The sequence below is a fragment of the Hypanus sabinus genome, chromosome 9 (assembly GCF_030144855.1).
Source record: "Hypanus sabinus isolate sHypSab1 chromosome 9, sHypSab1.hap1, whole genome shotgun sequence".
Classification (NCBI taxonomy): Eukaryota; Metazoa; Chordata; class Chondrichthyes; order Myliobatiformes; family Dasyatidae; genus Hypanus; species Hypanus sabinus.
Genome location: NC_082714.1, coordinates 66,806,081 through 66,821,502, shown reverse-complemented (window position 1 = coordinate 66,821,502; position 15,422 = coordinate 66,806,081). Strand labels below are relative to the sequence as shown.

The following is a 15,422-nucleotide window of genomic DNA, read 5'->3' as shown; positions in this document are numbered from 1 at the left end:
ACCAGTGTTTTAAGCATAGCAGGCGTAGTTGTGTAATGATTTGGAGGAGTTAAGAAATAAATCTAAAGAAAACCCGTTGCACCTTGACCCATCCCAACTGAAAATTTGAGAACATCTTGATTTCACGGAGGTAGTTAATAAACTCATTTCCCTTCTCAAGTGCAGTGGTTAGAATATTATTTTAATTACATAATAAATTACATTCACTTTCCAAAGTTTTATTAAATATGTCTGATTGAAATAGTATTCATATATAGCAGCTTGAGAATACTGTGATTTAGTATGCACAAGCTATACCTGCATTCACTAATACATGAGCAATCAAAATTAGAGATGTCAGAAAGTACTTGAAATACAAAATATTCAATAAGTATCAGATGTTTTATGACTCCCCATCTCAGTAGCAGATTTAACTAGGTAGTTGAAGGTAACAATGCTAAAGCATACCCTCTATAAATGTTTTCCTGAGTACTTGGGAATATGAGGAGAGAAGCTTGGTAGAAGACTGTCAACACACTTGGACATATTACTCTTGATCCCATTAATGCAGATATAATTGAGCAACTGGGGCCTCAATACTGATTTCTTTGACACCAAAATTACATTTTTATTCCATGTTATTTTTCGTCTTTTAACCACTCCTCAACCCTTATAACTAAGTTATATTTAATATTGTGTGCTTCAGTTTTGATGTGTGGCCCCTTATTGGGGTCACTTAAAGGTTACGTTAACAGATTTACCCTGTTTGGTCCTTCTGAAGTGCAGAACCTCACACTTCTCTGCATTAAATTCCATCCGCCACTTTTCAGCCCATTTTACCAGCTGGTCCGGATCTATTGAAAGCTTTGATGCTCTTTTTCACTGACCACTACACCCTGAGTCTGGTGTCATTCACAAATTTACTGATCCAGTTAACCACATTATCATTGATATAGATGGCAACCATCAACGGACCTAGCACCGATCCCTGTGGCACTCCACAAGTCACAGGCCTCCACTCAGAGAGGCAACCACTACTGGCACATTCGGCTTCTCCCACAAAGTCAACATTTAATCCAATTTACTACCTCAGCCGAGTGACTGAACTTTCTTGACCAACCTCCCTTGCAGGTTCCTGTCATGTGCCTTGCCAACATCCACTGCCTTGCCTTCATCAACTTTCTTGGTAACTTCCTCGAAAAACTCTAAGATTTGTTTGACACGATCTACCACTCACAAAGCCATGCAGACTGTCCTTAATCATTCCATGTCTATCCAAATACTCATATATCTAATATCTTAGAACACCTTCCAGTAACTTTCCTACCACTGATATCAGGCTCACCAGTCTATAATTTCCTGGTTTATTCTTAGAGCCTTTCTTAAACAGTGGAACAACTTTGGCTATCCTCCAATCCTCTGGTCCCTCTCTTGTCTCTGAGACTAGGGCTCTGGCAATTTCTGCACTGGCCTCCCGCAGAATCTGAGATGAACACCTTGTTAGGCCCTAGGGATTTATCCACCCTAATTTGCTTCAAGATGGCAAACCCCTCCTCTGTAGTCTGTGTAAGGATTCATAAAGTTGATGCCATTTTGCTGATAATCTTAGTGTCTGTATCCTGAGTAAATACAGATGTAAAATGTATGCATTTAGATCTCCCCCATCTCTTTGGCTTCATGCATAGATTACTATTCTGATCTTTCAGAATAGTGATTTTGTCCCTTGCAATCCATGTGCTCTTAACATATCTGTAGAATCCCTTAGGATTCCTTCACCTTGTGTGCTAGGACAACCTCATGCCTTCTTTTAGCCCTCCTGATTTCTTTCTTAAGTGTTCTCTTGCATTTCTTATACTCCATAAGCACCTCATTTTTTCTTAAGCCTCAATATTTCTTGAAAACCAAGGTTCCCTACACCTGTTATTTTTGCCTTTTATTCTGATATGCACAGTGAACATATGGACACTAACTCTTGAGGATGGGCATGTTCTTTAGTCTCATGCTCCTATTAATTATTTTATTACCTACCACCATTCATAATTAGATGTGACAGGATGACAAAGTTTAGTTATAGTCTTGTTATTTGTCGGATTATTTAGCTTTCTCTATGTTTCCACTTTTAAACACGCACGTAATTTCTGTATTACTGCATCAGCAGATTCACATTTTGCTTTTGGGTATACCTGGTGCCCTTTGCACTTTCACATTGAACCAGATTTGATCCAGTGGCTCAATCGTAATAGTAGATAAAAGAGCTGTGGGGCCATGTGATTATAGACTGTGGTGCAGTATTGTAGCGGTGTGCTACACGCAGCGCTAAAATTACGACACGGAGTCGGTAACTGCAGTCGAAGGAAAAAACTTTATTCGAAAACTTCAGCCTCACTTTTAAGCCTCCCTCAACCGGCCCCCCATGGCGCAGAGGCTCCAAAGCTCTGTGCTCGCAAACCCCCGTAGGCTATCTAATTGTGAGTCGGTTCGGATACGCCAGGAAATGCCGGATTGCCAGGTAGAGCGCCAACAGTTCCCGGTCGAAAGCACTGTACTTAAGCTCGGGTGGTCGCAGGTGTTTGCTGAAAAACGCCAGGGGTTGCCAGCGACCTGCGATGAGTTGCTCCAGCACCCCACCGACTGCCGTGTTTGATGCGTCCACTGTGAGGGCGGTAGGGGCGTCCATTCTGGGATGTACTAGCATTGTGGCGTCCGCCAAAGCTTCCTTCGTTTGAACGAAAGCGGTGGTGGACTCCTCGTCCCAGGTAATGTCCTTGCTCGGACCCGACATCAGGGCGAACAGGGGGCGCATGATCCGGGCAGCTGAAGGGAGGAAGCGGCGGTAGAAATTGACCATACCTACGAATTCCTGAAGGCCTTTGATCGTGGTGGGTCGGGGAAAGAGGCGGACCGCATCTACCTTAGCGGGCAGAGGGGTTGCCCCGTCTTTAGTAATCCTGTGGCCCAGGAAGTCAATGGTATCGAGTCCGAACTGGCATTTGGCGGGGTTGATTGTAAGACCGTACTCACTCAGTCGGGCGCAGAGTTGACGGAGGTGGGACAGATGCTCCTGACAACTGCTGCTGGCTATGAGGATGTCATCCAAATAGATGAACGCGAAGTCCAGGTCCCATCCCACCGAGTCCATTAACCGCTGGAACGTCTGTGCGGCATTCTTCAGGCCGAACGGCATGCGGAGGAACTCGAAAAGGCCGAAAGGGGTGATGAGAGCCGTTTTGGGGATGTCGTCAGGATGCATCGGGATTTGATGGTACCCTCGGACGAGGTCCACCTTGGAGAAGATCCGTGCGCCGTGCAGGTTTGCTGCAAAGTCCTGAATGTGCGGCACAGGGTAGCGGTCCGGTGTGGTAGCCTCGTTCAGCCTGCGGTAGTCGCCGCACGGTCTCCAGCCCCCCGTCGCTTTGGGCACCATGTGCAGGGAGGAGGCCCATGGGCTGTCGGACCGCCGGATGATCCCCAATTCCTCCATCCTCTGGAACTCCTCCTTCGCCAGTCGGAGCTTGTCCGGGGGAAGCCGCCGAGCGCGGGCGTGGAGGGGTGGTCCCTGGGTCGGGATGTGGTGCTGTACGCCGTGCCTGGGCATGGCTGCTGTGAACTGCGGTGCCAGAACCGATGGGAATTCCGCCAGGACCCTGGTGAAGTCGGACAGCGTGATGGAGCCGAGGTGAGGGGCTGGCAACTGGGCTGCACCCAGGGAGAACGTCTGAAAGGTCTCGGCATGTACCAGTCTCTTCCTGGGCAGGTCGACCAGTAGGCTGTGAGCCCGCAAAAAATCCGCACCCAGAAGCGGTTGGGCTACGGCGGCCAGTGTGATGTCCCACGTGAACTGGCTGGAGCCGAACTGTAGCTGCACCTGACGGGTGCCATAGGTCCTTACTGTGCTGCCATTCACGGCCCTCAGGGGGGGGACCCGGTGCCCTGCTGCGGGTGTCGTAACTCGTCGGAGGTAAAACGCTGATCTCAGCCCCAGTATCGACCAAAAACCGGCGTCCCGACCTTCTATCCCACACATACAGGAGGCTATCCCGATGGCCAGCCGCCGTAGCCATCAGCGGCGGCTGGCCCTGGCGTTTCCCGGGAACTTGCAGGGCGGGCGACAACGGCGGGCTTCTGCGCCCCACTGCTGGTGGTAGAAGCACCAGTGTTCATTGGGCCAGGGGTTGGCGGGCTCTGCGGCCGGGCCTGGACTGGTTTGCTGCCGGGAGCGTGGCTGGGAGATCTGTGCGATGGATGCCCCGCTCACCTTTTTGGCGTTCCACAGCAAGTCCGCCCGGGCTGCCACCTTGCGGGGGTCGCTGAAATCCGCGTCGGACAGCAGCAGGCGTATGTCCTCGGGCAGCTGCTCCAGGAATGCCTGCTCAAACATGAGGCATGTGTGTCCGTCGGCCAGAGACAACATCTCATTCATTAAAGCCGATGGAGGTCTGTCGCCCAAGCCATCCAGGTGCAGTAAACGGGCAGCCCGCTCGCGCCGTGAGAGTCCGAAAGTCCTGAGGAGCAGGGCTTTGAATTCCGTGTACTTGCCGTCTGCCGGGGGCGACTGTACGAACTCTGCGACCTGGGCCGCTGTGTCCTGGTCGAGGGAGCTCACCACGTAGTAGTAGCGGGTGTCTTCTGAGGTGATCTGGCGAACGTGGAATTGGGCTTCGGCTTGCTGGAACCATAGGTTCGGGCGCTGTGTCCAGAAACCCGGCAGTTTCAACGAAACCGCATGAACAGAGGCGGCGTCGGTCATTTCTGGTCCAAAAATCGTTTGGACCGTCGGGGTCACCAATTGTAGCGGTGTGCTATACGCAGCGCTAAAATTACGACACGGAGTCGGTAACTGCAGTAGAAGGAAAAAACTTTATTCGAAAACTTCAGCCTCACCTTTAAGCCTCCCTCAACCGGCCCCCCATGGCGCAGAGGCTCCAAAGCTCTGTGCTCGCAAACCCCCGTAGGCTATCTAATTGTGAGTCGGTTCGGATACGCCAGGAAATGGGTCGCCACAGTATGTTGATATTGGTCATGGGTTTCCAATTTTCAGTTGCTGGAACTGTTTGAGTATCTCAATTAATGTGATTATGGTGACACAGATGATAGAAAATGTCCTGTCACTAGAATATACCTTTTCTGAAAGTTATGAAATATCTCTTTCAATGTCAGCTGCTGCTGATCTACTATTTTACCTTTAAATTTATTTTGCAATTCTAGTTATCTCTTACATAATTATCTTTATTTAGATTTAGAACACTAGATTCAGATTCAGCTTTCTCACCTTAAACTGAATTAAAAATTCTATCATGCTATGATCATTCTTTCCCAGTGGATCACTTACCATGTTATTAATTCTGTTTCATTATGTAATATATGATCCAGAGCAGCTTGCTCGCTGATTGGTTCCTCAGTGCATTGCTGTAAATCCATTAAAAATACTCTTGAGTTCGTACTCGAGATTATCTATACTAATGTGATTTGTACAAATTATACAATTATTAAAAGCACCCATGATCTTTGCCTTATTCATTTTGCAAGTCTTTCTTGTTCTTAATTGATACTGTCAGAAACTCTAGTGTTAAGGAGGCCTGCATTCTGCATCTGTAGTGACCACCTATGTTTATTATTTCTTATCTCCACACAATCTAATTCTACATCTTGAGTTTTTAAGCTGGAATTATTCTTCACCTTAATGGTCTTGTGATGTATTAATGGAGCTGGCTTCCCTTTTCTTTGTCGCCTTGTAGCCATGTCTCTGAAGATTTTTGGATCATATCCATTTAATTTTATTTGTGCAGCCAGATCGTCATCTTGTCCTGAATGTTGAGATTTCCTTTTTGTTGCTTTCAATTGCTGTTTTTGTGTATGTATCTTTCATTGCATCCTACTTCAGAGCATTGGTGATGTGTTTTCAAGTTGGCTGATAATTATGCCCTGATCAACTATCACAGTTTACAACAACAGTAAGACAGGAAGGATCTATCAAGGGGAATACAGAGTCAACATTTTAGGTCGAGACCCATCATCAGGACTGGACAGGAAGGGGGAAGAAGCCAGAATAAAGAGGCAGGGAGTGAGGAAGGAGTACACACTGGCAGGTGATACAGTAAGTGAAACTAGCTGAGGAGATAGTGGGGTGGATAGGGGTTGGGAGATGAAGTAAGAAGCCTGAAAGTGATAGGTGGAAGAGGAATCTGATAGGAGAGGGTAGTGGACCGTGTTAGAAAGGGAAGGAGTGAGGTGGAGGACAAGTGAGAAGAGAAGGGGTGAGAGCGGAACCAGAGTGAGGAATGGAAAAAGAGAGGAGGGTGATGGAGAAATTACCAGGTTAGAAAAATAGATGCTTACATCGATGTTCAGGTTGCCAGTCCCTCTTGAGCTGTTGCATGATATGGTATTGAATCTTCTTAAATTATTCACTGTAGGTTGTTTTAGTGCCAGCTGCATTGATTAGTTAGAGCTTGTAGCTTGTATTTACATTTAGCATGTAAATTAACTTTCCTGCTCTCAGAATAGAAGGTGGTGAACAAATGATCAATAGTGGCCTGAGAAGGACAGTCTGAGCATAGAACACAGAATTGTACTGTGCAGGAATGGGCTCTTCAGCCCATAAACTTGTGCAGAACTAATTCAATTAGTAATCAAATACCCAACTGGACTAATCTCTTTTGCCTACACAATGTTCATATCCTTCCATTTCCATGGTGAAACATCCAATTCACCATAGATCCCATGCATCTTAATCTTCTAAATGAGCCTTTCACGAAGGGTTGTCAAATGCCTTCGTCAGGAAGGGTCACGAAGGGTCTCGGCCCGAAACGTCGACAGTGCTTCTCCCTATAGATGCTGCCTAGCCTGCTGTGTTCCACCAGCATTTTGTGTGTGTTGTTGTTTGAATTTCCGGCATCTGCAGATTTCCTCGTGTTTGCTCTTTAATTTTGTAAAGCAGTTTTGTTTCTTTGTCATTCTGAATTTTGATTATTTCTTCTTGGAAGTTCTCTTCCTATTCTTCCACCTTGCAAAGAAATTGGTTAATTGCCCATTCAAGTATTTCCAGATCATTCAAATCCTTGAATTGATTCTGAAAATCCTTCAGTGACTGCAAATTTGCAGTGTTTTTGCAAATCACTGTCTGTGAAAGAGAATGCCATACTTTCTATGTAGGAAAATTGTGAGAGCATTCTTCTCCCAGTGTTTTGCTTATTGGAATCTGAATGTTAGTCGGGGATAGAGCTGGTGTTTGGCAAGCTACCTTTATACTAATCCAGTTAGCATGATTGACCAATCACGTAAGGTCTCATAATCCCCAAGATGGTTCTTGACCACACATGAAGCTGAGGTTACTTTGAGCACCTTGAGGAATCTTCGGTTCAGCAGGTTCACTGATTGGCTTGATTTCACCTTTTGGTTCCAGCCAGCGCTGTATTGTTGCGCGACCTGTTTTCTGTAGATCTGTAGAGAAAATTGAGAGGGTGTACTTGATTTACCAACTGTTAAATTGCATGAACTCATTCCATGCCATGAGTCAAGGGAAACTGTTGGGCACTCTGGTTACTATTTATGTATCCCCGATAATGTCAGTTTGGTTGGTAAAGTCAGATGAGATTGCCAAGTTTTAGATGATGAATGCTCACTGCCTGCAGAGCCAAGGTTCTTCCTGTGTTCCAGTACCTCATCCTTTGTTTTGGAAGTGCCTGCTTTGCTGACAATCAGGCAGGTCTTGTGCCTTAAGTTAGGGTGCTGCTTACCATCCCTCTCCTTGCACCCCTTCCCCCCAGAAATCTTGAACGCTTCCCGCAATGACTTCCATTTCCCTTAACACCTTCTTAGGACATGTTACCACCCCCCACTACACTACACACAAAATGCTGGTGGAACACTGCAGGCCAGGCAGCATCAGCATCACTGTTGATGTTTTGGGCTGAGACCCTTCATCAGGACGCCCCACCACACTAACTGTGTTGTATTTCCACCTTTCCCTAATCTGCCTGCCTATCTGTTTCTCAATATCCTGGTGGCTGTGGGGAATTCCATCAGAGTGCATCTTTCTTGTGCTTGATCTCTACCCATATTGAAGCAGTGGATAAGCCCTTCCCCCATTGTGACCCCTCTGACAGCAGCTCCCTGATTAATAGCACAACTTCCCCCACCACTTCATTCTCTGTCTTTTAAAGCATTGAAATTCTGGAAAATTAAGTATCCAGTCCTGTTTTCCTCTCAACCAAGTATATGTTATGGTCACAACATCATAGTTCCATGTACTAATCCATGCTCTAAGTTTACATTTTCAATAATATTTTCTAATATTAAAATCTGCCCTTAAAGCCCATTTGTCTCATTGTGCTTTTTACCTTCCTTCCAACTATTTTTACTGGTCATGACATCTTACAGTACTGTGCAAAAGTCTTAGGCTCATATAGCTCGGTTGCCAAAGACTTGCACAGTACTGTAGTAATTTTATGTATTGCACTGTACTGCTGCCACACAGAAAAAACAAATTTCATGATGTTGGAGTGATGATAAACCTGATTGTGATATGGGTCTCTCTTGTGGATTGAGAGTGGGAAGGGGGTAGGGATAGGGGAATCATGGTTGGAAAAAGGGGAAGGGTGAGGGGAGGGAGTGGGAAGCATCACAGAGACATTCTATAACAATCAATAATGGTGTCTCAGGACTACCCGTGCCACAACCTGCCACTGGTACTTCTCGTCTGCCACCTATCTGACATCCCTCCCACGGTGCTCATCCTATATGTACCTAAGACTTTTGCAAAGTACTGTATCTTTCCCTCAATCCTTACACTTTCTGACATGGTGCTCAGGTTTCCTCCCCTTGCCAAACTAGTTTAATCTCTCCTAAGTTGCACTAGTGTACATCTTTCCTAACTCCTTATACACACTGTGCAGGACCTCTTACCCCTTCCTACCTTTGTCATTGGTCCAATGTGCACCATGACCTCTGGCTCCTCAACCTTTTTCTTGAGAATGTTCTGTAGCCACTTTGAGATATTGTTGATCCTGGCACCCTAGAGGCAAAACATCATCCTGCCTGTATCTGTTGTGGCTATAGAATCTCCAGTCTCTTCCCCGATCTCTGGATTGTCTTAGCCTCTTAAATGAATCAGTTCATTTTAAAAGGCAGCTATCGGATAAATAGCGGCTCTGGAATGAAAAACTATATATGCAATTATGTTTTCAATTGTCTTGTAGAATCCCCTTATCACTGTTTCTCCACGGAATCTTGACCTTGTACTAAAGAGAGAGAGTGAGTGTGTGTGTGTGTGTGTGTGTGTTTAAAGGTAACTATTGGATAAACAGCTTCTTTGGTATGATACACTTTTATTGCATTTATGCTTGAAGTACCCTTGTAGTATTCCCTTAAGTCACCATTTTTCCTTGGAGTCTTGACCTTGTACTCTGTTTTTGATTGTATGGGAATGCTGCAATATTAGCAGTGTTGGTCTTTGGACGGGGGTCGGCAACCCGCGGCTCCCGAGCCATTTGTGGCTCTTTCACCTCTGTGCTGCGGCTCCCTGTGGCTTTGGGAAATAATTGGTCAGTATTTAATTAAAATGTATTTTATGTTACTTTGTTAGCTTTTGAAATGTAATTCTAAATTTGAAGATTATGGTGATCTTGTACAATCTAAGTGTGGCGACACATTTCCTGGCACATCCGAAACGGCTCACAATTAGCCAGCATTCCGGCTAAGGGAGATAGCCTACGGGGGTTTGTGAGTATGCGTCTTTTGCAGCATCTGCGTCCATGGGGGCTGGGTTGAGGGAGGCTTAAAAGCAAGGCTGTTTAGTTCGAATAAAGTTATTCGATTGCAGTTTACTGACTGCGTGAGCACACCGCTACAACGTGTTTTTATCGCTGGCTGTCCAGAGGGGAGGTGCTGAAATGCTTTGTCGCGTGTCTGGAAGAAGTGAAAACTTTCCTGGGCAGCAAAGGGCTCACCTTTCCTGAGCTGGAACAGCCAGAGTGGCTGGAAAAGCTACACTTCATGGTAGACATGACAGCGCACCTGAACACACTGAAAACAGCTCTTCAGGGGTAAGGACTTACAGCCCTGCACATGTTGGAGGATGTTTTGGCATTCGAGCGCAAGTTGACAGTGCTTGCCAGAGATTTACAGAAAGGCACATTGTCTCACTTCCCCAATTTGAGAGAGTTCAAACAAGGTCACGACATGATAAATTCGGAGTATTTACATTCTGCAATCATCGCAATGCAAACATCGTTTGGGAAACGCTTCTGTGAGTTCAGAGAGGAAAAAAACACATTATCCTTCCCGGTCACTCCCCTAAGCATCGATCCATCCCTACCGAATACGACTGCATTGTCAGGTGTGAGTCAACCTGACCAAGTATGATAAATATTTTAATTGCCTATTATTTTACGTATATTCATATGTTTTCATTGTTCAGTGAAATAGTCCTTTTATTTTTCTGGTTGACAGCTGGCTGACGTTATTTTTGGTTTGCTGCTGGCGGCAAATTTAAGTTTAGCGTTTTTCATAAACACAAGAAGGACTCAAATAGACGTTGAGTATTTTACTTAAAAGTAACCTTCAACCCAACATCTTATTTTCGGAGTTCAAAATGTTTTTGTTGCATGCAGAAATGTAATTTCGTTTTCTCTGCAGGAGCTCATCAATTTCATAAATGCAACACATTATAGTTTGTTTATACATAGCATAAAGGCAAAACAAAACGTTGTATGCAGTGTTATTTCATTTTAAATGTCAAACGGGTTTTGCGGCTCCCAGTGTTTTCTTTTCTGTGGGAAACGGGTCCAAGTGGCTCTTTCAGTGGTAAAGGTTGCTGACCCCTGTCTTTGGATAACATGTTAAACTGCTACCACATGCTAACCATTATTATGAAAAATAGCAGTAGTGTTCTAGGGTATGAGTAATATTTATCCTCTAACATAAATAGATATTTAGTTATTATCACATTGTGCTGTTGGAATCATGCTGCATGCAAGTTAGCTGCTATGTTATCTGCATTTTGACACTTCATTAAATACTTCATTGATATTTTATGACATTAAACAGTTTCCTACCAAGGTGCAAACCTTACTTTATGGATAATCAGAAATTCTAGAAATAATCTGTTTGTGAAATAGATGCTGGATGTTTTAGTCCTAAAGGAGGCACCTGAATTCAGTTCTGTCCATGATTCATTAAATTATCATCATTTTGCTATGGATTGTATAACTGTTCATGTACCTGCCTTGGCCCTGTTTATAATACATTAGTGATTGTTGAGAAAAACACAGATGCTGCTACTCTCATATTTGTGTCAAACCAGGTAATGATAAAATAAAGAGTGACTTGTTTAAAGGTGAAATAGTAAGAGCTCAGGGTTGGCATGTCTTTGTAGGAGTAAGAGGCACGATGGCAACATTAGGGAACCCGGACTAATGAAAGAAGTTGACAATTTTATTGGAAATAACAAGGCGGCTTGTTTCAGATATAGACATAGACACAGAAAGAATCAAAACATAGAAAACCTTCAGCACAATACAGGACCGTCAGCTCATAATGCTGTGCTAAACATGTGCTTACTTTAGAAGTTACCTAGGGTTACCCATAGGCCTCTATTTTTCTAAGCTCCATGTACTTATCCAAGAGTTTCTTACAAGACTCTGTCATATCCACCTCCACCACTGTTGCCGGAAGACAATTCCATGTACTCACCACTCTCTAAAAGAACTTACTCCTGATATCTCCACTGTACCTACTTTCAAGCACCTTAACACTGTGCCCTCTCGTGTTAGCCATTTCAGCCCTGGGAAAAAGCCTCTGACTATCTACACGATCAATGCCTCTCATTATCTTGAACACCTCTATCAGGTCAACTCTTATCCTTTGTCGCTCCAAGGACAAAAGGCCAAGTTCACTCAACCTATTCTCATAAGACGAGCTCCCCAATCCAGGCAACATCCTTGTAAATCTCCTCTGCACCCTCTCTATAGTTTCCATATCCTTTCTGTATGTAGTGAGATGACCAGAACTGAGCACAAGTGGGGTCTGACCAGGGTCCTATATAGTTGTAACATTACCTCCCAGCTCTTGAACTCAATCCCACGGTTGATGAAGGCCAATACACTGTATGCCTTCTTAACGACAGTCAACCTGCGCAGCAACTTTTGAGTGTCCTATGAACATGGACCCCAAGATCCCTCGGATCCTCTACACTGCCAAGACTCTTGCCATTAATACTATATTCTTCTATCATATTTGACTTACTAAAATGAACCACCCTGCAATTATCTGGGTTGAACTCCATCTGCCACTTCTCAGCCCAGTTTTACATCCTATCAATGTCCCGCTGTAACCTCTGACAGCCCTCTACACAATTCACAACACCCCGAACCTTTGTGTCATCAGCATATTTACTAACCCATCTCTCCACTTCCTCATCCAAGTCATTTATAAAAATCACGAAGAGTAGGGGTCCAAGAACAGATCCCTGAGGCACACCACTGGTCACCGACTTCCATGCAGAATATGACCTGTCTACAACCACTCTTTGCCTTCTGTGGCAAAGAGTTCTGGATCCACAAAGCAAAGTCCCCTTGGATCTTATGCTTCCTTACTTTTTTAATAAGCCTTGCATGGGATACCTTGTCAAATGCCTTGCTGAAATCCATATACACCACATCTACTGTTCTACCTTCATCAATATGTTTAGTTACCTCCTCAAAAAATTCAGTCAGGCTCGTAAGGCATGACCTGCCTTTCCCAAAGCCATGCTGACTATTCCTAATCATATTATGCCTCTCCAAATATTCATAAATCCTGCCTCTCAGGATCTTCTCTATCAACTTACCAACCACTGAAGTAAGACTCACTGGTCTATAATTTCCTGGGCTATCTCTACTCCGTTTCTTGAATAAGGGAACATTTGCAACCCTCCAATTCTCCGGAACCTCTCCTGTTTGCATTGAAGGTGCAAAGATCGTTGCCGGTGGATCAGTAATCTCCTCCCTCTCTTTCCACAGTAGCCTGGGGTATATCTCACCCGGTCCCAGAGACTTATCCAACTTGATACTTTTCAAAAGCTCCGGCACATCCTCTTTCTTAATGTCTGCATGCTTAAGCTTTTCAGTCCGTTGTAAGTCATCCCTACAGTTGCCAAGGTCCTTTTCTGTAGTGAATACTGAAGCAAAGTATTCATTAAGTATCTCTGCTATCTCCTCCAGTTCCATATACACTTCTCCATTGTCACACTTGATTGGTCCTATTCTCTCACATCTTATCCTCTTGCTCCACATGTACTTGTAGAATGCCTTGGGGTTTTCCTTAATCCTGCTCACCAAGGCCTTTTCATAGCCTTGTCTGTCTCTCTTAATTTCATTTTTAAGCTTCCTCCTGCTTGCCTTATAATTTTCTAGATCTGTATGATTACCTAGTTTTTTGAACCTTTCGTAAGCTTTTCTTTTCCTCTTGACTAGATTTTCAACAGCCTTTGTACACCATAGTTCCTCTACCCTACCATCTTTTCCCTGTCTCATTGGAATGTATCTATGCAGAACGCCACACAAATATCCCCTGAATATTTGCCACATTTCTGCCATACAATTCTCTGAGAACATTTGCTCCCAATTTATGCTTCCAAGTTCTTGCCTGATAGCTTCATATTTCCCCTTACTCCAATTAAACACTTTCATAACTTGTCTGTTCCTAGGCATTTGATACTGAGGGAACCCTTTGAAGTTAATAGGGAATGGTGAGAAATTTGGAGTGGAAAAAGAGGACTTTTAATAATCTTGGCAAGTAGGAATAAGGAGAAACACCAAAAACTTTTCAAAGTAGATTAGAAGTAAATGGGTAGTTTTGGAATGAATAGTCCCCTTCAGAGACTAAAAGGAAATTCTTAAGTGTGGAACCAGAAGATTTTAGTGGAATCTGAAATGAGCACTTCCATTGGTAATTGCCAGGTAGAGGGATGTGCAAATGGAGAGCAAGGGACGGGTATGCTGATGTTTTGGAACATGTCTGTGTCAGGTAGGATGAATGTTAGAAATATTGGTAAACATTAACATGCATGAATCCCCAAGACCCAATGGGATCTATTCCAAGATTTCTGGGAAGCAAAAGATCAGATTGGAGATTTAAGCATCTTTGTCGGCCACAAGTGAGTTACCAAAAACTGGCGGATAGCTAATTTTGTTCTATTACAAAAAGGGTAGAGCTGAGAAGCTATATACTGGTGAACCTGAGGGAAATTATTAGAAATTTTCCTAAGGTCTAAGATTGATGTTCATTTGGGGAGCCGGTGATTGATTAGGAATCAATATAATTTTTGAAGAAATCCTATTTCACAATCTGATAGAGATTTTTGAGAGGTTACTAAGAAAATTGATGAAGATATGGTAGCGTACATGAACTTCTGTAAGGTTTTAACAAAAGCTGGTCTTGGAGGTTAGGGCTTGGCAATGGGAGTTAGAGGATAGTGGTCAAAGATCTCCCTGCCTGGAAATCTGATGGAGTAGTAGATTGTGAAGAAGGAAGGAAAGGGGATATGAATGGTTGTGTTGGGCAGTGACAGAATTTAATCCAGCCCACTGAAGCAAAGGATTTGGTGTGTCATATCCTACCAGAACATAAAAAATAAATGGAAATGATCTAAGGAGAGTTGATGTGCAGAGAAACCTTGGAGTGCAAGTTCAGAGCTTCCTGACAAAAAGATAATGAAGAAGACATTTGGCATACTAGTCCTCATTAGCTGAGGCACTGAGTATAACAGTTCCAATGTCATTTTGTAGGTGTGTAAAACATCAGGGTGCTTGTTCTGTCTTTTGCACTGCAGGAAGGACATGGTGGTAACAGAGAGAGTGTAGAAGCACTTCTTCACGATGTTGTCTGGAACAGAGCACTTAAAAGCACGATTAGATAAGCTGTGTTTCTTATTTAGGAAGCTGAGGTGTTCCCTTATTGAGGTTTATAAAATTATGAGGTGCAAAGATAAAATCTTTTTCCTTAGATGTGGGATTTAAAACTTAAAGGGGTCCGAGACTCATGTTTTTCATGCAGGCAGGAATGAGTTGCCATGAAGTGATAGAGGCAGATACAATGATAGTGTTTAAAGGGCACTTGAGCAGGTACTTGGATAAGAGCGGATTAGGGTGATATGAACCTAATGCAGCCAATTTGTACTAATGTAGGTGGACATCACAGTCACCATGGATGACTTGGGCTGAAGAGCATGTTTCTGTGCTTTCCATTCTGATTTCCCCCCCCCCACATGCAAACTATTCTTTAGCAATATTTTGTTAACAATTTATATCACCTGATCAGAGAAATGCTCTTTGCTGCACTCATTGGCCTCTCCACCTTCTTTACCACCTAGAGGCTTGTTTCTCTCTTTCTCAGCTCCAATGAAGTGTCCTCGATCTGAAATTGTAACTGTTTTTCGTACCACAGATACTGTCTGACTTGCAGGG

General features: G+C 44.0%; 2 protein-coding genes across 8 annotated transcripts in view; one reads left to right on the top strand and one right to left on the bottom strand.

Annotated features, from left to right (window-relative positions):
• The window catches only part of mad1l1 (mitotic arrest deficient 1 like 1), a 1,079,555-nt gene that overhangs the window by 28,745 nt on the left and 1,035,388 nt on the right, over positions 1-15,422 (top strand). The window contains exon 1 of one of the 7 annotated variants that reach the window (XM_059979804.1): positions 10,410-10,512. The exons of the other annotated variants lie outside the window; for them this stretch is intronic. The gene's annotated coding sequence lies outside the window, so the exon portion shown is untranslated. Of the gene's footprint in view, positions 1-10,409; positions 10,513-15,422 lie in introns of those variants that run through there. 7 annotated transcript variants of the gene reach the window in all.
• The window catches only part of nudt1 (nudix (nucleoside diphosphate linked moiety X)-type motif 1), an 86,184-nt gene that overhangs the window by 34,674 nt on the left and 36,088 nt on the right, over positions 1-15,422 (bottom strand). The window lies entirely within an intron of this gene.